The sequence below is a fragment of the Microtus ochrogaster genome, unplaced genomic scaffold (genome assembly GCF_000317375.1).
Source record: "Microtus ochrogaster isolate Prairie Vole_2 unplaced genomic scaffold, MicOch1.0 UNK54, whole genome shotgun sequence".
In the NCBI taxonomy this organism is placed as follows: Eukaryota; Metazoa; Chordata; class Mammalia; order Rodentia; family Cricetidae; genus Microtus; species Microtus ochrogaster.
Genome location: NW_004949152.1, coordinates 430,082 through 452,132, shown reverse-complemented (window position 1 = coordinate 452,132; position 22,051 = coordinate 430,082).

Sequence of the window (22,051 nt, the reverse complement as noted above, 5' to 3'; positions counted from 1 at the left end):
CCCTCCTCCATGCAAACTCACAACAGCAGGCTTCCACGCATGCTTGAAATGGATCAGAGATGAAAAAACAAGGAAAGGAGAACGGAATGATTGCTGTCTGTGAGCTTTCAGGACAAAGAGACCCTTTAAAGCCAACTATATGGTGTGTTAAAGAGTTCACAAAAACCTCAAAAGGGCACCTCCACAGGGAGCCTGAATCTGTGCCAGGGTTCCTTCAGGTAGGGTTACAAGCTTCCCCACCTCTCACACACCTGAGTTGGATTTCTGAAAGCCAGGACTCCAAAGTTGACAGTTGCTTTTGTCAGCTGGGGTACCAGGTCTTAAATGTCCCTAGAGTCTCCTGACCGACTAGCATTTATGGTCTGATTTGTGGCAGAGCCAATGGTCTAGGACAGGCTAGGAACAGATATGCAAGAAGCTAATAGTGGTTATGCTGGCCCAGGCCTAAGAGAAAGTGCCAGCCTCTCTTCGTCTCTCCCTCCCCTCCCTCTACTCTTTCCCCTTCTTCCTCTCTCATCTTTTGTCCCCACCACTCCCTACATCTCTCTGAGGCTAGCTGGAGCTAATGTACTATATTACATTAGATTTGGGGATTTGGGTTTAAAACCTTGGGCTGATTCTGCAGTAGCACTGGTTCTGGGACATTCATATGTCAACCTAAAATCAAAGTCTTCGTGTCTCTACAAGGCTTTGATGTTTGTACTGACCGCACTGGTGGCCAAAAAAAATTATTTAGGAACCACAGTTGGAATATATACAGACAAGAACAAAAAGGGAAATTAGCCATGTCTTTTCTAGAGAAGGACATCAAGTAAGATTCTGTCGTATTTACTTTTTATTGCCAGCTTCACACAGCCTGTGAGTGTGAACCAGGAAGAGGGAACCGCCATTGAGTAACTGCCCAGATCAGATTGGTCTGTGGCCTTGTCTGCAAAAGATCATATTGACTGATAACGGATGTGGATGGACCTAGCCCACTGTGGGCAGCACCATCCCTAGGCTCTGAGCGGTATAAAAAAATAAGCTGAGCAGGAACCAGTGAGTGACCAGTAAACAGTATTCTTTCATGGTTGCTGCTTTAGTTTGTGCCCCGATTTTCCTCAGTGACAGACTGTGACCTGGAAGTTTAAGCCAGGTGGTCTCTTTCCTGCCCCAAGCTGCTTTTCGTCAGTGTTGTACCAGAGCAGCAGGACATGAACTAGGGCAGGCATGTGAGGTCATTCTCCCCACCAAATCCTGTGTTTAGCCTTTCTCCTATCTTTTCTGTTTTGGCTTCAGTAGTTTAATTATGTAGCTCAGACTAACCCGGAGCTTACTACATAGCCCAGGAGCGACCTGGATTCTTGAGCCTCTGCTTCGGGCTGTGGAGTGATGGGATGATAAGCACGTATCAGCATCCTATCTTGTCTACTTGAGTCCTTTGTGGCAAAGTATTTCTAAATCTATACAGCCAGGCACTTATTGTTGTTGCTCTATACACATAACTAGGGGAAGTAACTGACTTGCTCGAGGATCCTCTATCAGGGAACAACCTTGCAGTCAGTGTCATCTGACTTTAGGATTCAAACTTTTCTGGGATAATACCAGCTGGTATTCACCTTAAGGTAAACAAGCAACTCCCAGATAGTGCACATGTATAAACAGGCTCCTGGTGAGCCTGAATGTCCTCTGAAAATATAAGAATAACCTAGACTTGATGTCTGTCTGGACTTGGCTTATGCGGCTGACCCCTCTAACAGGAAGACCAGGCCAGAGGTCATGGTCTCCTGTTGTTGCTATACAAACACCCAGCATGCTCTGGGGTCAGCCTCACTTCCACCTTCAATTTCATGTTCTCGTGTGACCCCTCCCCAGCATAGCCTGAATGGTCAGTAGACTTGTCACTCACCATGACTCTTCTTCCATGCTTGGCGTTTCCCCTCCAGAAACTTCTCATCCCTGCCCCATCTTCATTCTCCCTGACAAATGACACCATCAAAGCTTTGGAAGTGGCCAAATAGACCCTCTCTACCAGCAGACTCCATGCAAGGGAGGGATGGGCCCGTCTGTGTTTGGGGACGCTCTTAAGAGGCAGTGATAGTAGATGGAGAAGTGGGACAGGAAGGAAGTCGGTTTATTGTCACTGTGAGCAGCTCAGGCTTTGTACTGCCAGGGACTCTGGGGGCCAGTGGAGATCTCAGGCATTACAGTTAGCTTCCCTATGAGGTAGAACGAGGCTATGTGAATATTAACTCCCACCAGCTGTAGCAGAGGCCACCCTGGGGCTCCTTGAGGCCTGCCTTGGGCTCATGGAGACATGGGCAGGCAGAGTGTGATCCGGCAATCAGAGAAAACCTTCAACAGCAAGATGCTCAGATTGGTACCAGAAATGGAGGCACGGGAGTAAGGAGAGTATAAGATATGGCACTGGCAATAGTGGTAACAGAATCTCTAGCAGACATCCCTTTCCCATACAGCACAGCCCAGGGGCCATTGTAAAACCTGAACAATCTGCCTGAAAGTGTAGTCTAGAGCTAACTGCTTTAGCAACAGTTTAAGTCCTGGTCAGCTCTTCAGTGCATAGCTGTGTCAGGCCCCCCAATAGTCTCCCCGTAAGTCATCCCACCTCCCTTGGGGAATACTAAGAAAAGGCAATAGAGGCCCCAAAGCCCTGTGAAGTCCTATGAGATTAGTGGAGCCTCTATGGGTAGAGGCAGCAGCGACATTGGTGAGTCACTGTCCCTTTTGCAAAGTCCTTATGCTGTGTCTAAGATGTGGTGCCACTCCGATGCGCTTAGGTATTGTTGATAGGTTCTCTGTATCTAACCCCGGCTTCTGTGTGTCTTGCCTCTGGAAGGCTCCAGGGCCTGCCTAAGAGCAAAAGTACCTGCATATTTGCTTTCTGTCCATGTCCAGTAAAGCCAGGCACCCTGCTCCAAAGAGAGTCAGGGCTTCTGGGACCTTGCACCTTTGCCTGGCCTCCTCCCCTTTCTTGCCTTCCCTTACCACTGTCTTCTGAAAGTGCTTTTTTAAATGCATCCAGGCCCTGGAACCCTTGTCTCAGCATCTTCTTCTGGGGGAAATACGACCCAAGGCCCTCATTGCTTATTTCCTTTTCTCCACCTCTAAGTTCATTCTCAGCAACCAGAACAGTGCCTTGCATACCAAAGGAGCTCAATAAATACGTATTGAGTGGCTGCATAAACATCTGCTCATAGGCAGAAATAAATCGGCACTCCTTCTGAAGAGGGCTCTTCCCATTTGTTCCATTTTATGGGCCACTATATTACTAGAGTCATCAATAACACGAAGCTGATGCTCAGTTAGTATTTATTGATCAGCTCTTGCAGCCCTTGTCTGCTCTACTTAGCAACTTTCTTTTGAGCAAACTGTTAATGTGCCTGACCTCTCACCAGGTTGTCACCCTAATGGTCTGGCCCTGAGGGACTCAGAACCAGACAGATGCCAGACAAACAGGGCAAGGGCCACAGACAGATGATCAAGATGGCAAACTTTCAGCTTCTTCCCCACCTTCCTGACAGCCGTGGGCCCAGCAGGTTTTTGTCCTGCTGTCAGGGCTCTGGTTATACCAACAGGTCCAGACTGGCCAGCTGCTCTCAAGGCAAGTTTTAAACATCTTTACCTGATGCTATGAGCCTGTCAGCTCCACTTTTTTGTTTAAGCTGACCAAGCCCAAATTAGGGGACAGGGACCTGCCCCATGCCACAGCATGGAAAACCCCTAGCCCTCTAGGGAAAATGGATTTTGGTTCTATTTCTGCTCTGGAAGGAGTCTCTTTCTCCACACATCACCACTACCACCGTGTGTGTATGCGTGTGCATTTGTATGTGCTTGTGTGTGTGCATGTGCGTTATGTGAGTGCATGTTTAAATCTGTAAATGTGTATTCGTGTTTGAGTGTGCATCTGAGTGAAAGTGTGTGTGTGTGAGTGTATGCATGATTTGTGTGTAAGAGAGAATGTGTGTTTAAGTGTGAGTATGCATACATGCGTGAAAATGTATGTTTAAGTGCGTGAGTGTATGTATAAGTGTGTGTGTCTATCTGTCTGCTTCTTGACTTGTAATGAAGTTGGCTACAAGTTTGCTGTTGCTGGCTGCTGTGTTTGAGATTTTTGCCTGCCTTTTAATACTTCAACTGGAGGAAAAGATGAACCCATTTAAGACCCCTAAGCAGTAAGCCCTACCTGGCTTCTCTCTTTCTCCTTCTTAAGTCAGGGATTCAGCATGGGTTCTCAGCACAAGAGTGCTGAACTGCGGGCATCGTGTGTTCGGTTCCACGGTACAGCAGCCCCTCTGTCATTTCTCTACCACCAGACTCTTGGTCAGCATGCTGGCCACCTCACAGCATGATGGAATTATCCCTTCAAAGGAACCTTAAATTTCGCCCAGAAGTCCCAGATATATCTGAGTCTTACCCCCAGAGATAGCAACTAGAAAGAAGGGGCCGAAGTAATGGCCTTGTTGAGACCTGCCATTCAGAAAGAGTGTGACACTGGTCATCCTCAGAGGAGAAAATTCTGTGGAAGGAACATTTAAGCTTTCAGGAGACTGGTACCAGGCATAGTGGTGCACACATGTGACCCCAGTACCCAGGAAACAGAGGCAGGAGGATTCAAGGTTACAATTGTTTGGGCCCACAGATCAGGGCAAGACATTGGTGGGATTGTCTTAGTTTGGACCCGCTATTATGTAACAGAATGCTAAGTGACTGGAACAACAGAGATGTCCCTCTCAAGTTCCTGAGCCAGGAAGATCAAGATGAAGGTGAAGCTGGGCTGAGACTTCTCCCCCTGCTTTATGGACAGTTGTGTCATGTGGAGAAGCCAAGCCATTGTTTCCCAGGCTCTTGAGTGAACACCCACCCCCTTATGAGGGTTCTACTTTCTTGGTCCATTGACTTCCCAAAGACATACCCCTAAAGCTGTCCTAATGGGGATAGAGTACACCAGAGGAGCTGGGGGTGGGCGTGGGTCTTCAGTCTATGGCAGAATTCAAGTCTCAGCACACAAATGGCACTCTTGTCCCAGCTAGTGCTGTGCACAGGCTCTGTGTGTAGTCACTCATATGTCCCTCACAAAGCTGGGCACAGTATTGCGGGTCTGGAACCGTGAGGAGGCCAGTTAGACACCCTGAGGCCTCCTTAAGTTTTGCCCCCATCATCTGTGCTTCAGTGTCTTGAGCTGGTCCTAGAGCTGGGTAGTGCTATCATGTCCATTTTATAGATAAGAACACTGAGACCAAGAAGGGCAAAAAACCACGCTGAGTCAGTCTAGCTACATGAAGTGTCTTTCCCATAAGCTATTGGGAAGAGACTGGTCCCTGGAGGCTGTGACTTGCTGGGCTACGGAAGGTTCTAGAAGTGGGGACATCTCAGGGAGAGTCCAGCCTTCCTCTAGTCCATTTTCTGATGCTGACAGTAAAAATCCCAGACTGGGGTTTTATAAAGAAATAAAGTTTATTTGGCTCTCAGCTCTGGAGGCAGGGAAGCCCACGGTACCACAGCATCTGGAGAGGACCTCACACTGTGTCATTAGCATGACACTGAGTATTACATCCCTTGGTGACCCAGAGAAACCAGGTAATTCAGACATGTCCTCCTCTTCCCACAAAGCCTTTAATGCCCAGCATCCAGAAAGCAGAGGCAGGAGGATCTCCACATATTCAAAGCCAGTCTGTTCGGAACAGTGAGCTCTAGATTGGCTAGGGGTACAATAAGAAGACCTACTTCCAAGCTATGAAACAAAACTGGCACCATCATGGGTACCCACTCTCAAGACCTCCAATCTAATGCTAATTATGCCCCAGCTCCAAATGCATCAAACACAAGTATATGGGACTTAAGTTTCCACAGATGGCCTTTCTGGGCAGGACCCAACTTTAGCAGTCTACAGGGTAGATAGAAGCCTAATCATAGGTTCTGAGGTCTCCTAGGCAGAGAGAGTCTCCTGAGAGAATCGGGGTCCTGAGGATGAGCAGGCTTTAGGGTATATGCACAGGGAACGTTCCCAGGGGAGCAGTAGATAGAAGGGGGCTGCCTCTTGAAGAGGATGAGGGTTACCTGTACAAGAGAAGGATCCAGGAGATATTGGTGGATGAGGCTGTCAGGAAGGGAGACAGTAAGAAAGGTAAGAAATCCCTATAGGCAAGAAAGCCTACAGAACTGTGAAGAGATGCAGGGGCTTGAGGGAGGGCAAGGGGTTTAGCACAGAGGAGACAGAAAGGGCGGAGGAAGGCAGGGCTAAGGCTTCATTTGTTTAATTGTTTGTTTGTTTTTTAACTCAATGGACCAGAAGAATGTTCGGTCATAGAAGCAAATGGGAATCTGGAAGATCTGAGCCCAGGGAATGCAGAAGGCCCTGAGAAAGAGTAGAGTCTCTTAAGGTTGTGAGAACAGGATGGAAGAGGTTCTCAGAGTGTGAGGTTACAGCTCAGAGGAAGGAGCATCTGGGCACATCTGGGATGGGTTCTAACAGGACCGAAGGGCAGGGGAGCACTACTGAGTTAGAGCACAGATTCGTATGGGGTCATGTCACTCAATTCAGAGGTTCAAAGGTGATGTGCTAACACTGAAAGTGTTCTGGAAGTATAATGATCAGAGATAATTTTCAAAATCAAACATGATGCTCCCGGATGTTTCTGGCAGCTTCGGTTCCTGTCACATCATATGACCTCCCAGCAGGCTTTGTTCTGAACACATATGCATACTTTATACACTGTGTGACTCCAGGAGCCGTGAGCCCTGTCTGGGCGCTCAGCTCAGGCTCGAAACTATCAGCTGTGATGACTTGCAGAGTTTTTAAAATTTCGAAGACAATGTTTTCGGCTCTAGAAGCACACTGGTTTAATTAGCCAAAAACAAAGAATACTTTCCTACCCTCATCTCTCAGCATAAGACAACTTAGCATAGAGTTGGATTGCACTGTGCTAGAATATTTGATTTTAAAAATTGCTATTTGAGTTGCCAATTTGAGCTTCATTAAAAAGATCATTAAGTGAATCTTGGCTTTGGGATTAGGAAAGAATTTTCGGCAATTTCTGAAATAGCCTAGAAATATTTCTGCCACTTTGTACTAAATGTTTATGCAAGTGGCTTTCTCAGCACTGATTATTATAGAGTCAAAAGATTGATCAGCTCTGAAAACCATTGAAATTCTCTGTCCTATAGCATCAAATATTTAGCCAAGAGTTAATGTTCCTTTTTCATTTTTACTTTTAGAAAGTATAGCCTGCTGAGTGTATTGTAAGGGCCAATAGGCTAGGCCTGCAGCCAATAATTAGTTCCTTATGTAAATAAAAGCATATATCGATCTCATTACCTTGCAAATTTGTTTTCCTCGCTAGTAAATGGTAAAACAATATGTCTATAGAATTGCCTTAAGATACCCAGCACTTGAGAGGCAGAGGCAGGCGGATCTCTGTGAGTTCGAGACCAGCCTGGCCTTACAGAGCTAGTGCCAGGACAGGCTCCAAAGCCACAGAGAAACCCTGTCTCGAAAAACAAAAAAAACAAAAAAAAAAAAAAGAATTGCCTTAAGATAAATTCCTTTATAATTTGTTATTAGTAAAATAAAACATAAATATAAAAAAACCAAATATTTTAAAAGTAAGATATAAACATATTTTATATTTCTACATAGTTAGGGCCACATCGAAATTTCTTGGGTGGAAAGAGGAGAGTTTAAGGCCTGAGCTGGGATGTAAGGGAAGCCCTGAGAAGGTAGAATGTAGAGTCTTTAGTTATCAATCTGACCCAGTCTGGAATCGCCTGGGAAGGGAGTCTCAATTAGGTTGTCCTGTGGGCTTGCCCGTGAAGGATTTTCTTAATTGGGATGGTTGAGGTGGAAAGAGCCTCTGTCTGTGGGTGACACCATTTCATAGGCCAGGCCCTGAACTGAATGGGAAGGTGAGAGCAAGCTGAGAGCCTGAATATGTACATGAATTCATGGCTTTCTGGTCTTGACTGTGCATGCGATGGGACCAATTGCTCTGACTTTTTGTTGCCTTGGATTCCCCTCAGTGTTGAGCTGTGGTTTGGAATCGTGAGCCACATAAACCTTCTCTCCCGGGAGCCACTTTTGTCAGGGTATTTTGCTGCATCATCAAGAAAGGAAGCTAAGACAGTTAGAGACAACAAGTGTCCAAAATTACAAGGACTTAGAGAAAATCACAGCAGGCTTTTCTCTCCATCTTTCTGTGTTGGTTTGGGAAACTGCTGGGTCAGTCGAAGACATTCCCCCATTAGGTGAATGTCTGACTCAGTATATGAGTTTGTTCACAAACAAGAGAGGTTAGGTTTGCAAACAGTGTGAGCTTCAGAGAACAGCACCACAGAAGTTTACTTCTCTTCCATTTGGAAGGACCACATTAATGATCCGGGACCCCTCAGTGCCACGTTCAGTGCCTTCTGCCGCTGTCCTGTACCATCACTGCATGGTTCCAGATGGTTACCAGCACTCCAGCCTTTATGTACAGCTTCAGCCTGATGGAAGGAGGAAGATCGAAATAGCTTTTCTCCTACTATAAGCCTCCCCAAAGTTGCATATCTTGCTTCTACATGTGTCAGCTAACCAGAATATAAGTGCGCAAATCATACCTAGCTGCAAGGGAAGCAAAACAATGCAAACATCCAACTAGCTATTTAATGTCAAGCATCCATTGTATGAAGGAAGAACTAAATGCATTGGGGGACAGAAAGAACTCTGTTCTCTGCCATATAGCTTGAAAAAGCCAACCAAGAACTCTTGGGGTGGTACATTAGTACTATTACTACCTGGGAACATATCCCTAGACTTCACAGCTCAAACACTTCTCTAGCAAAGCTTCTAGAGCCAGGAATCTAGAAGAAGCTTGTGAATGCTGCTAGGTCTATAATAGGTTATAGTCAAGTTGAGAGAGGACTTGGCAGAATGTTGACACCAGTAGAGGAGGTCAAAACCTTGGCTCCGTGAAGACCCAGCACAGCTGGAGGAAGTGTGTACTCATAGATCCTGTTGGCCTTCTCAGAAGGAGATGCTGCTGGGGTCTTACAGCCCAGCCCAGGCTGGCCTTGAACTTATAATCTTCCTGACTCAGGCTCCCCAGCACTGTGATTACAGGAATTCAATACCATGCTTGTTTGTTGCTTGTCTTTTACAGTATCTGAAGTGTCCTCTCTGGTCGTTCCAGAGATGAACAGATTCCCTCATTTCCTGGTAGCTGATGCTGAGGACTCAGCTCCATTTATGTGGATGGATGAGCGTTACAAAAGCAGTGAAATACTCTGCTCTGTAGTCAGACACCAGCATGGAGCCATTGGACATGAGTCACTAAGTTCTTTCCTCAGAGGAAATTGCCTTCCCTTTTATATTTTCTCAAGCATAGGGGCTACTCAGGTGACCATCCTTAGTGACCAATAAACACGGCCTAATTTGTATAGTCGCTGCCCACTCGGGGCGGGACAATAGCCTGCAAAGTACATTACTGGAGAGAAGCTGCCATTGAACTTGATATGAATATTCTAGCCTGCTACCTAGCAGTTGAACCAAAGCTTGGTTTAAGGGGAGGAGGGGGGAGCAGAAAAAACCCACACACATTCTTTCAATTTCTAAAGGGAAATTTGACTCGAGCTCAAGAACAAAGGAAGAAGAAATAGAAGTAAAAGAAAATCAAAGAAAAAGTGATTTGGATTCAAGGGGATCAGATGTTTCATTTATTGCAGGTTGGAGACCTCCAATCAGTCAAATGAAAGGAGTGTTTGTATCCAAATACCTACGAGGCGGAGGGAAAGCCTTGATTGGGGGCGGGAGACTTAAGTTACAGCAATCTTGCTGAGAGATACGAAGCCACCTTCTAGGCTATCTGTTCTCAATATTGAAGGTCTTCTGTATTACAAACCTGAGATGAAAGGTGGTTGTTCTGACGTCTGGGTCTGGAAGCCAGACATGGAAATTAGCGGCATTCTCAAAGAACACGCTGCTGGGGAGGCAGAACCCAGAATGGTGTGCAAGGGTAGTTGCTTTCTCAAATGAAAAGATGCCCACATAGCACAAAGAGCTAAGTCCCTTCTGTGGGCAGGTGTGGATGGGACTCATGACAGTATCTTCTGTCGGAAGGCAGGACACTGAAGGATCACTCTGGGTCCCGTCCCTCGTTTGTACCATGATGGATGGAACTTGGCCTGCCTGTCTGTCATGCCAGGCACCTAGGAGGTATCTGGGAAGTAGAAGTAAAGGAGGGACGCCCTTTTAAGCCAAGGCCAAGCCATACAGACCCTAAGGATGTGCCTTACAGTGAGTCCCTACATGCTTCATTAGCCTCACCTCCAGTCACTAGAAGAGAAAGTCCACGATGGCAGAAACTTTCAATGATGAGACCTTGGGTATTTCTTCCTCTCTTAGGCCTCAGTTTTTAAAATACAGTGGTTAGATGGATGGAGATTTCTCCACTGGGTGAGTAGTGCGGATGACTGGGTGGATGGGCTAAGATGGTATTCTTCTGGGCTGTAACATCAAATAAAGACTCAGGGCAGTGTCAACAGCTTTCAAAGCTCTCCAGTGACTCACAGCCTCCACATGGAGAGGAAGAAAAGGCCCATCCTAAATTTTATAAATGGGTTTCTTTCTTTTGTGCTGATTTTTATTGTTATCTTCCTCCTTTTGGCAAGTGATGGCATATGTTCCTTGGAATAATTGATTTGGGGAGGAGTTCTTTGTCAAATGTATGGAAGCAAATGTTAGCTGTTGTAAGGATGCTATGAGTTGCGCATAAATACATCAAGCACTGTAAAGGGGAGGCAGAGCCTTCACTTTGGGGGAAAACTCTCCCAGCTGACTTGTAAAATTTCTTCTAGAAATGTTGGCCATCTCTAGTCTAAGCTTGCGCTGTGTTAATGTGGGTAAGACAAACCCAGGAGACCCTGGTGAAGAGACAGCTGTATGTGAACTCTGGGACCATGGCCACTCATCCAGACTTCAGGTAGATGGAGGGTCTATCCCATGCTCACTGCTGGATCGTTCAGCACTACGGTTTCAGATGTCCAAGAGGAAGTAGTGCCCACAGACGACAGAACAGCAGTAGGAAAAATAGGGGCCATTTTTTTGCCATGGAGTCTGTTCTAGTGGTTTGAGGATGAGATGGTGTGAGTTAGGCAGTGGATATTCAGGTACATACTTCAAGGCACACCCTCAAGTCATGTATGACCTAACTGGGCTTGAGGAGAGTTCTCCAGCCTGGCCATCACCTGACATATTAGTCATCGTTGCAATATAGAACTAGAATTTTTTATAGTGGTTAGTAAGTCCCCAGAACCATGTTCTGTAAGAATAAACTCAGATAATTTTAGTGCATATTCAGGGTTGAGGACCCCTGATGTGAACCAAGAGACCTGAAACATGTGTGCTTTGGCATTTCTTAAAGGCTTCAGCCTTTTGGGGTCATGAAGTCAATAATCATTTTCCAAATGAATTAACTAGAGAGAGAATAAGTCAATATGTTGCCATTCACCCTGGTGACAAAGCAGTGCCTGTTCTTTGCAAACTGTTGCCAGCGGCTGTCACTATGTCTCTGCTGAAACCCTTACAGCCACCCACAAGCAAGGCAGTGTCATCCCAACCTCATTTTGCACGTGCGGAAACAGTTGCAGGGAGAGGTAGAAGCTTGTCCAAGGCCACCCAGAAAGAGTTATTCCCCGGTACTGTACCCTCGCGCCTCCCAGCAGGAGGTCCTCATGCCTGTGTCTGGGCACAGGAGTCAGGGTGAAGGGTGTGTATAAAAGAGAGAGCAAAACAGGAGGTCATTTTTGCCTTTCAGACAGCGTGTGGGACCTGGAAGTGGTCACTCAGCAGAAGCTGAGCATGAACTGCCTATGCTTAGCACTTCAGTTCCAATCACTGCTGCTCCCAGATGAAAATAAGACCAAAACCAAATAGAACCCATGTAGGAATAGCCTCTATTCCCTCCACTGTGTTCTCTCCCTGTGCTCTTGGTTTGTTAGACTCATGACTCTATAATATCCCTCCATTCCTCTATGAAGAAAAAAATAATGTAAACAAAGAAACTATCCACCTGCACAAGACTAGGGGAGACTTGCAAGTGAGATGGAGAGTATGGCAAATTATGATTCAGAATCTGTCCAGTGTCTCCAGATCTTACTGCTTATCAAAGAAGCAAGACATTGAGATCTATGTGAACTCTCATTTTAAAATAACTGTTTGGAGATTAAACCGGTCTGTGGGAAATTCCGAGCTGGAGAGAAGTCCTCAGGGACCTGGACTCAGATCACTGGGTGACCAGAGGCAAGCCCTAGGCCTCCCTGGACTGCAAGGAAATAGATAACATTATGTATTTGATCCTCAACTTTTCGTGACACTTCTATATATTAAACACTGTGCCAGATGGGGGATTCGAGATTAAATCAAGGTGCCCATCACAAAGGAGGAGAGAAGGGGGGGGGAGATAAATACACTCCAGGCTTTCAGGATAGGGGTTGCTGGGAGATAAAAACTGATTATGGGGATTGCTCTTCTCCCAGACATAAAGAGCAGGGGAAAATGGCTTCCTTGATGCATGACGTACTGTATAGCCAGCATGGACCTGTTGTGTGTTCAAAGACAAGCATATTCAACCACAAACTTCTTCGGAGAGCATACAAATAGATACCAGCAATCCAGGGTGCTTAACTGTTCTGCCCGTGTCATTTTTGTTGTTGGTTTAGTTTGGTTTTTCGAAATAGGGTTTCTTTGTATAGCCTTGTCTATCTAGGAACTAGCTCTTGCAGACCCGACTGTCCTTGAACTCAGAGAGATCCTCCTGCCTCCATCTCGAGTGCTAGGACTAACGGAGTCTGCCACCATTGCCTGGCTCAGCATGTTAATATTACACTCAAATATAAACCCAGTCCCATTGGTTTCCCCTGTATGTCGCTCTGTGCTTACTAGAGACACCATACATCAGGAGCCAGAGGCAGCCGTTTTGCCCTGACTCTAGATCTAGCTCTTCCTCACTGCACACATGGACCTATAAAAGTGCTCCATAAATTGGCATCTCCTACCCCCAGTCACACACACACACCCTCTCTTTAGCCTTCTGTCTCCCACGTGGGCTTCTGTGGTTCCGCTGTACTCTCTGCTCTCCCTCTTTCTTGTCTCTCTGGCAAACACATCCACTGCTCTCTGCAAAACTCAGATCTGAGCACATCCTTATAGGCTTTAAGCCTCACATGCTCCTGCTGACCTTGGGGCAAAGTGTGGAGGGCACGGGGGCCCTGTGCACTCTGGGCCCAACCTGCCCATCATTAACACCTTCCTTCCTAGAGAGAGGCGCAGGCTCTCTTTTCTATTCCTGTAGCAAAGACTCCCTAAGGGTTCTTGGTAACCGCAGGTCTCTGCAGACTGCCCCAGTCTCCCTTCTCCTTTGAGTCACCGTCTTACCATTTTTCAGCTGCAGAATCACAGTCTGGCTGGTAAGTTCTAGCCTTTGGAAGTTCCCACCAGTTAAGTGGTCTCCCTGAGCTCTTACTAGGGCAGAACAAGCTGCTGACAGGAGAGTGAAGACTAGCAAAAAAGGCATTTAAAAATTTCAGAGGGAAGGGGCTGGAGAAATGACTCAGTGGTTAAGTGCACTGGCAGCTCTTCCAGAGGACCCAGGTTCAATTCCCAGCACCTACATGGCAGCTCACAAGTGTCTATAACTCCAGTTCCAGGGCATCTAACACCTTCACAGCAATGTACATAGAAGAAAGTCAAATAAGTTTTTAAAAAACTTCCAGAAGGAAAAGTCTTTCTAAAAGTCATGATTTTCTGGGCTGAAGAGATGATTTAAGCTATTGAGAATAAAAACTACTCTCACAGAGGACCCAAGGACCCAAGTTCGGTTCCTATTACTCACCTCTGCTGACTACTGCCTGCTACTCTGGCTCCAGGGGATGCAACCCCCTCTTCTGGCCCTCTATGCACCTGTGGTCACATGCAAGCAAACACACACGCACACACACAAACACACACACACACAAACACACACACACACACACACATGCTGAATGGTCACACATACCCTACTCACAATTTAAAATATAAATAAACCATTAAAAAGAAGTCATTTTGCAGAGCCCTTTCATGGGACTCCTCAAGCCTCCCACAGAGAGAAAGCGATTTCACACATCAGAAAAAGGGCCTGGGGCAGAAGGAAACAGAAAGTCACTAGTAGGTACTTTGGAGGTTCAGCAAGAGACCCAGAAGGGATGAGAGGCTGGGTGTTTCTGGATGCCCCTGTCATTGCTGGCTGCTACTTACCCCTGATTGGGAAAGCAGCCACTTTGGGAAAGGTGCAGGTAGCCAGGCATGGGCCAGCTGATTGCTTTGATCACACCCAGCAAAGGACTGTGTGGCTGGACTCGGAATCAGTCACCCGGAAGGACAGGAGCATCTCAGGCAGGACCATCCTTTTTCCTACGGATAGCCAGACATTTTTCTACACAAACCAAAGTCTCAAATTTAAACCATACTGATAGCAAGTGAGAATGCCAGCCAGTCGTGGCTAGGATCACATCCACAGATTTTTCTGGAGACATGTAATACTTGGACTTTGAGAGAAAATCTTCTGTTACTAAAATGTTTGCTCAAGTTTTAAAAACATCGTATATACCAAAGACACAGCGATGGCAGTGTGTGATCTCTAACATACAGTACACGTAGGTGCAGATTGGCATTTCAGTGCAAACTGAGTTCAATAATCTGGGCCCTTTGTGCTTGTATGGCTCCATCTAGTTTGCTAGGAATTGACAAGTCCTTTAGTTGGATCATACTTACTAACCAGACATTTGACCCTGTGAAAACTGGGCTTCTGTATATAATAATTTCCACAAATATTTTCCTGTGCATTCCTCTGTGTCTATGATTTTATGTGGGAATACTACCAATACTATGATTTTAAAAAGATTTTTATAATCATATATGTGTGTGTGTGTTTGTATATGGATGTGTGCACATTTGTGCAGGTGCCAGTCAGGGCCAGCAGTGTTGGATCTTCCCTAAAGTTAGAGTGACAGACAGTTGTGAGCCTCCCAACATGGGTACTGGAAATTGAACCTGGGCTCTTGGCAAGAGCAATACATGCTTGCTCTTAACTATGGCGTCATCTCTCCAGCCCAATGATTTTTAATTTTAGGAACAAGAAGAATTCTTCAGCATCAGGTGGCCTTGACTCCCCTCCAGAATTTTACAGTCCAGGAAACTGAAGTTCAGAGAGCAGACAAGCTAGTTCAAGGCCAGAGAAGAAGTTAGAACCTTCATCAGCGCCTCGCATGTATTTGTAGATCACATGACCCCTATTCGTGCCTATTTTGTCTTTTCCTTGTTCTCTTCAGCAGACGTCCACCGGGTGGCCAGATGTGCTGAGTTCCAGGGAGCTCGAGGAAGTGGTTTGGAGGCAATAAGAAGCAGGCCCCAGCTGGATGGCAATCTGGCCTCACATCAGCTTAGAGATAAGAGGCCGGCGCCAGGGAAGCTGATGCATGGTCATGTGCCACAAGAATGATGTCCTCTGCCCAGTTTTATTTGTGGCCTTTGGGGTGACCTCTTTTTCCCCTCTTAGGCACAGGCAACGCCAACAGACCCTTCTTCCCTGTGTAAGGGAGGAGGCTAACTATCCCTAGGGCAAATTCTAGCCATGCCCTGTCTCCTTCCATTTCTCAAGAATCCCTTTTCCTGAAGGCCCTCTGCCTCGTGCCCCCCTATCAGCTCCTGGCATCTCTGGAGCAGGCCAGACTCAAAGGCACGAGGCTCTAAGGGCAGGGACACAGGCTGTTTGCCTGGGGGTTGGATTCCTGGGAAGTGTCAGATGTCACCTCCCTGACTCTAGCAGCTGGTGTGACTGCACTGCTGCTGCCTGCCACCTTGTTTGTCCTGCACATCCCGCTTAGGGTATCCCTTATTCCTGCCATCACGTTAACACAGATCATGCCTGCGCTGTCTCTTCTCCCCCCACTTTTAAAACTACCAGCTACATCTGTTTGTCTATGTGCGTTTAGGATGGAGAGGGAAGGAGGAACAGGGAGGCAAGGAGTGGGATGTGGAAGAGAGCAGTGAGCACAGTGTGCTCAAATCCTCCCAGTGACACACATCTGTGGTAGGTTTCACTCACCCACTTCCTAAATGAAGACGCCAAGACTACTATCCATCACTCCCGTTCTTTTTCTGCCTTTCCTTCCCACTCCTTTCTTGTTTCTCTATCATCTTTAGCCACAGAACTTGGCTTGCTCCAGGCTTGTGTTTCTGGGACATGATGCAGGACTGCAGGTACCCAGTGAAGCTCAACTCAGCATAGGCTCCACACAGCAGCACCTGTTCCTTAGAGCTCATATCCCCAAACTAAAAATTAAGTTCCTATTAGAATAACTCATGGCTAGGCATAGTGGCTCACCCTGTAATGTCAGCACTGGGGAGGTTGAGCACAGAGAATTGAAGGTTCAAGGCCAACCTAGCTATAAAGCATGACTTCGATCAAAACAAAAGAAAGCATGAGGAAGGTTGAGAACCACTGCCCCATAACCAAGGTCTGCTGAGGGTTGTAGGCATCCTAACAAGAAAACACAGGGTGTGAAATGTAGTATGAAAACATCTATAACATTCCAATGGATATTAGAAAATTGTGGCAAAAATATATGGCATAATGTTTGTTATGATTCTCCTCCTCTTCTTCCTCTTCTTCCTCCCCTTCCTGCTTCTCTGCCTTCCCCTCCTCCTTTTCCTCCTCTTCCTCTTCTCCCCCAAGACCAAGTCTCACTATGTATCCCAAGATGGCCTCAAACTCACATTTCAACCTCCCAAATTCTGCAGTTGCAGCCATGCAGTTTTTAACCATTTCCTAAAGCATGATTGAGTGGCATTAAATACAATCACACTGCTTCCCAGTGTAGCCACCATCCACCTGAGAATAGTTCAACTCCCCAAACTAAAAACGCTTTCCTCATTAAAATCACTCATGATTAGGCACAGTGATCCACCCTGTAATGCCAACAGTGAGGAGGCTGGGACCAGAGGATTGAAAGTTCAAAGTCAACCTAGGCTGTAAATCATGACCTTGACTGAAACCAAAGCAGGAACTCAACCTGCTATTCCTTCCTCTGCTCTCCCTGGCACCCCTGCTCTGCTAACTCTCTATGCAGCTTCATGTGCCTGACATGAGTGGATTCACACAGCACAATCCCTTTACTCTCTGACAATATTGGCATAATGTCTTCAAGGATCCTATAAGACAGCCTTTCACATGCATAAAAGACAAGATTACAAGACAAGTTACACAAAATAACAGTTATGTAAATAATTTTACAATGATTAAGTATTGTATGTGCTCTTACTAAATAGCAAAGCTGAGAGGCAGGCCAGACAATCGTTACGATTTGAACACTGGGAACGTGAGTTCTATTGATGACAAAGTCACAGACTTCGCATGTAGAACTGGTAGGACTATCTTGTGTTGCCTTATATTCAGAATGAAAGGGCATGTTATCTTTCAGCTAGAAGTTAGCAAAAATGAAAAAAAAGAATTTGTTTTTTTTCCCCCAACCAAATATGGACGTACTGGTTTCTGTGCACCTGTTCTTAAAGAGCTTTTGTTCAAAAGATCTGGGCAAGAGCATTTCTGTCGTTACCTGGGTTGTTTCATTCTTGATGTAGAGGTGAGGTGAAGGTTAGATTTTCCTAGCTTCCACCTGACCTGCTTACCAATGACAGTAGCCTAGTTTGGGGGACACCAAGCAACTTTTTATGAAGTCATCGGCACTGTATTTGAACAGCGGCTCTGTAAGAGGATGAGATTCAACTCCAAGACCAGCCTATTTCACCCTGAAAGCGACTCTAGCTATTCCGTGGGGCCTCATGGCTCATTGGTGTTTGTTGTGCAATGAAGCACTCAGATGCAATTCCAGGCACAGCCTGAAGCACGGGAGACCTTCTACCTGTGGAGACAGTGGTATTCCAACCACAGAGGCGACATATTGCCCTATTCAGAGTAGTTGCTTAATTTTTCTCATTTACAAACAGGCTTCGGATAGCCAACCTTTAATTAAGACTCAGTTTGCTTTTCCAGAGCAATGTGTTCTAATAGATACCATCTGGGCTAGGGTGGGGGCGCTGCAGAAATTACAACTACAGCTGCAAAACCATGCGCCATGCAGCTGGCTAACCATGAAGGCCTTTGGGAAGGGAATTGTTTCCATGTGCTTGGGAGACCAGGGCATGCCTAGCTTCAAAGCCAAGCCAGAGTGCCAGGCCACTGGCTTTTGCCTTCTCATGTGAAGAGAAGACAGGAAGAGACAAAAAGTAAGGCAGGGCATTGACTTCAATGCCCTCTGTCCTGAGAGTCCATCACTTTAGGATTAGGAAGCCCTGGGAGTGGGGGGGAGGTGTTTAGAAGTATTTGGGCTGTAGCTCAGATCATAGGCTTTGAATGGAAGGATATTAGACACTGGTGTTTCTACAGACTGACACATACTGGCCCTTAAAATGTCTATGTCTAAATGAAGGGCCTAGCCCTCCCCACTCAGGGCTCCAGATAAAACAGCATTCCCAACTGCATTAGAATTTCAGATAAACAATGGATAAATTTTAATATAAGTATGTCCCAAGATAAATGCTAAAATCGTCCACGTTCATTATTCATTGTTTATATGAAGATCAAACCCAAACAAGCGTCTCAATTTCTTATCAACTAAATCTGGAACCTCTCCCTCTACTTCAACTGGTTTCTAGAACCTTTCCTCCATATCTTTATAGAGAAATACTGGGCCAGCCTGGGACATATTGAGGTCAGCTTGGAGACGCCTCTATAGGCAGCATGAGGGTTACATGAATTGGGGATTTGAAAGGCCCAAGATGGCTTCCAGTTCAGACCTACTTTCTAGTGAGGTGACTTCCAAAATGTTGCTTGACCTCCAGAGTCTTAGCTCTTTCCATTGGAGAGCAGAGTGACAAAAATCGTAGTTGACATTCCATCACATCCTGTAGCCACTTAAAAATTCAAGTCTTTCCCAGTCCGGTTAGTCATGGTTTCCCAGGCAACACTCCAGCCAGCCACCTTGGCTCCACCCTTCCTCTCTGACCATCCACCTTCTCCACACAGTAATGAACTCTGGGCACAGTAAAGGGCATCTGGACCCAGTACGAGTGGCTTAGCCTGTGTTCTGGTTGTCAGCATTTGCAGTTTATTGATAGCTGGATAAGTTCATTTTGTTCCTCCTGTTCAGGAATGCTCACCTTAGAAGGTCGCTGTAAAACTTAAGTGAAAAGCTGTGGAAGCCAGGCACAGTGGTGCAGGCCCACAGGCTATCTGGGAGGTTGAGACAGGAAGACAGCAAGTTTAAGGGCTTTCCTGGGCTACGGAGGAACTCCCAGGTTAGCAGGGGCCACCTAGTGAGGGAGGCCATACTTCAAAATTCTAAAAAGTAAAAAGAGAACTTGTGACCTAGCCCAGTGACAGAGTCCTTGACTAGCCTTGTGTGAGGCCCTGAACTCAATCCTCAGTACAGGAAGGAAGGAAGGAAGGAAGGAAGGAAGGAAGGAAGGAAGGAAGGAAGGAAGGAAGGAAGGAAGGAAGGAAGGATTCAATCAATACATAGAATGCTTACAAAGGAGAACCTTGGGTTTTCACAAATGACAAGATCTCTTTCTATCCTTCCGTCTCCCACTTTTTCTGTGGTACAAGGTTACAGCCACTACTCGGGCTTCAAGAAATCCTTAAGATCGCTGTGATTTACTTTACGTGGAGAAAAACTGAATGGCATAAATCACTGAATTCTCCCCGCTTGGCCACCTGTGTGCACTGAGCCTTGAGGGGCTGCTGGAATTCCTTTCGCTCAAAAGCATCCTTTCATCCACGGACCACAAAGCCCGAAACCCCACCATTAGTGTTTTTGCCATCTTCAAACACTGAACTGAAGCTGGTCAAGGTATTTCTCAAAGTCTAGTCTCTTTTAAAAGCTAGTGATGGCTTGGTATCACCCTGAGAGCCTTCGATGCTGGGCTGGGCTCTTGTAGACAGGGATTCTCAAAGAACTGGAAAGGAGATCAAGGGCACTCCAGAGACCCATGTGACCAATTTGAAAATTTTGTGACAAGTCAGTTGTGCATTAAATTGTCCTACTGGGTCAGTTGGACATTTATGCTGCTGCATCATAATACAGAAGGACAAAAAGCATGAATACCAACTGGTGATTTCATTTAAAAGAGCGTCCAAGGAGAAAACCAGACCCCTTGGTACTGACTCATACTAAGCGAAGCTAAAAGTCTTCCTTACACTGACGGCCATGGGATAGATGCAAATATTTCTCACAGATCTACAAAGCACAGATGATGAAATAGGCTTCAAAATATCCAGAGGCAAAATGGAGCTGAGATCGTTTCTATTTACATCCACAAATGGGCTCCACTGTCTGGGTTAACACTCACTGCCCGAGTTAAATATCCCTTGTATTTGGCTGTGACTGTTGGGTTCCATTCACGTACACTATTTTGAGGCCAGGTAACAGCTAAGCAGCTGAAAGTAAAAGGCAAAATCATTTTCCCTGGCACATACGATTAAAAAAAAAAAAAAAAGGCCAAACCATTTCACTAGCTTAGTTTGGAAGATCACAGTTAAGGAAATAGAGACGCCTTTACAAAAACCAGGATGAAATTCTGTTATTCTTCTTCAAATATCAATACTGGTGTCTTATTAATACCAAAGGATGGTCACCAAATGAGACAGGATTTTTTTCCCATCAGAACCTAATTAGTTTCATTGTCTGCTCCCTGAAATCTATTGTCTTCCACCCTAGCCATCAGCTGCCTGTTTTAATTAATTTTGCACTACATTCAAAGGTTTTACTCGGTGCCTCTCTGTTTGATTTAATTTCTTTCTTTTTTTTCCTCCCCCAAATAAATAAATAAATAAATATCAAAGCTAATGAGGCTCTGAAGATTTGAGATGTAAATATCAGACGCAGATTCTTTTTGGGGGTCCCAGCTCAGCAGAAGGCCAAAAATAACACTTGGAAGTTTGATTAAGAAATCCCAGTCTCTCTGCTCCCTGGCCGCTCTTCAGATAGTCTTTCTGCTGCAGTGTCTCAGAGATTTAACCAAAATAAATAAACAAATAAACAACCATGCCCCATGAACCAAAGCCTCAAGAGCAGATTCGTTTTAAAGATGACTTCAGTGGACTTGATTCAGTGGAGAAGACCCATTTCCAGGGGACTCAGGTCTGACCTGAGAGGTCTGTTGCACACACACACACACACACACACACACACACACACATTGCACACACACTTTCATAATGCTCACACACAAAATCACATACATTTCTACACATACAACTCCAAGTCTTTCATACGTACAAATATACAAATTTGCAATACATATTTCCATCCCATACACATACAAATCACATGTTTATGCACACGTGGTTGTACATTTGCCTAAAGACTTTTGGATACACAAACGCATTCAACACCTTCATCAGACTCTGGCCGATCAAGGTTTCCAGTTTCAAATCTATGGCACATGTAGCACATTCTCTAACATCCACTTCCAAAGAAATCCCCGCAAGAAATTCCAGGCCCCTTTCCTGGCGGGTGGGTCCCAGAGCTGCCCGAGGCGCCCTTATTAAACCGTCTCCACAGAGCTTGGGGATTGCGCAATCTGCTTTCGCCTGAGATATTCGTATCCTTTACTGAGAAAGTCTGATTCATTTCCCAGAAATTCTCATCTGCTAGTAATCTTTCAGGACATAGTTAGTGTTGTGATATTTTCAGACATTGTTTTCTGCGCGGGGGGGAGGGGAGGGCCGGTTTCAAGTGGCTGTCCCCTGGCGGTTCCCCAGATTACTCCGCGCTTATAAGCGGCTCAAGACTGTGTGACAGCATTTCCATGCAAGGGACTTACAATCATGTTTCATTAATTCGACGTGAATGAAGCCTCATTTCTGGCCTTGAGGAGCTTAAGATTTATGTGAAATTAATAACAGAACAGATGTCTTCACAATTTGGTTCCTCTGGAAAAGGGAAGAGAGAGAGAGAGAGAGAGAGAGAGAGAGAGAGA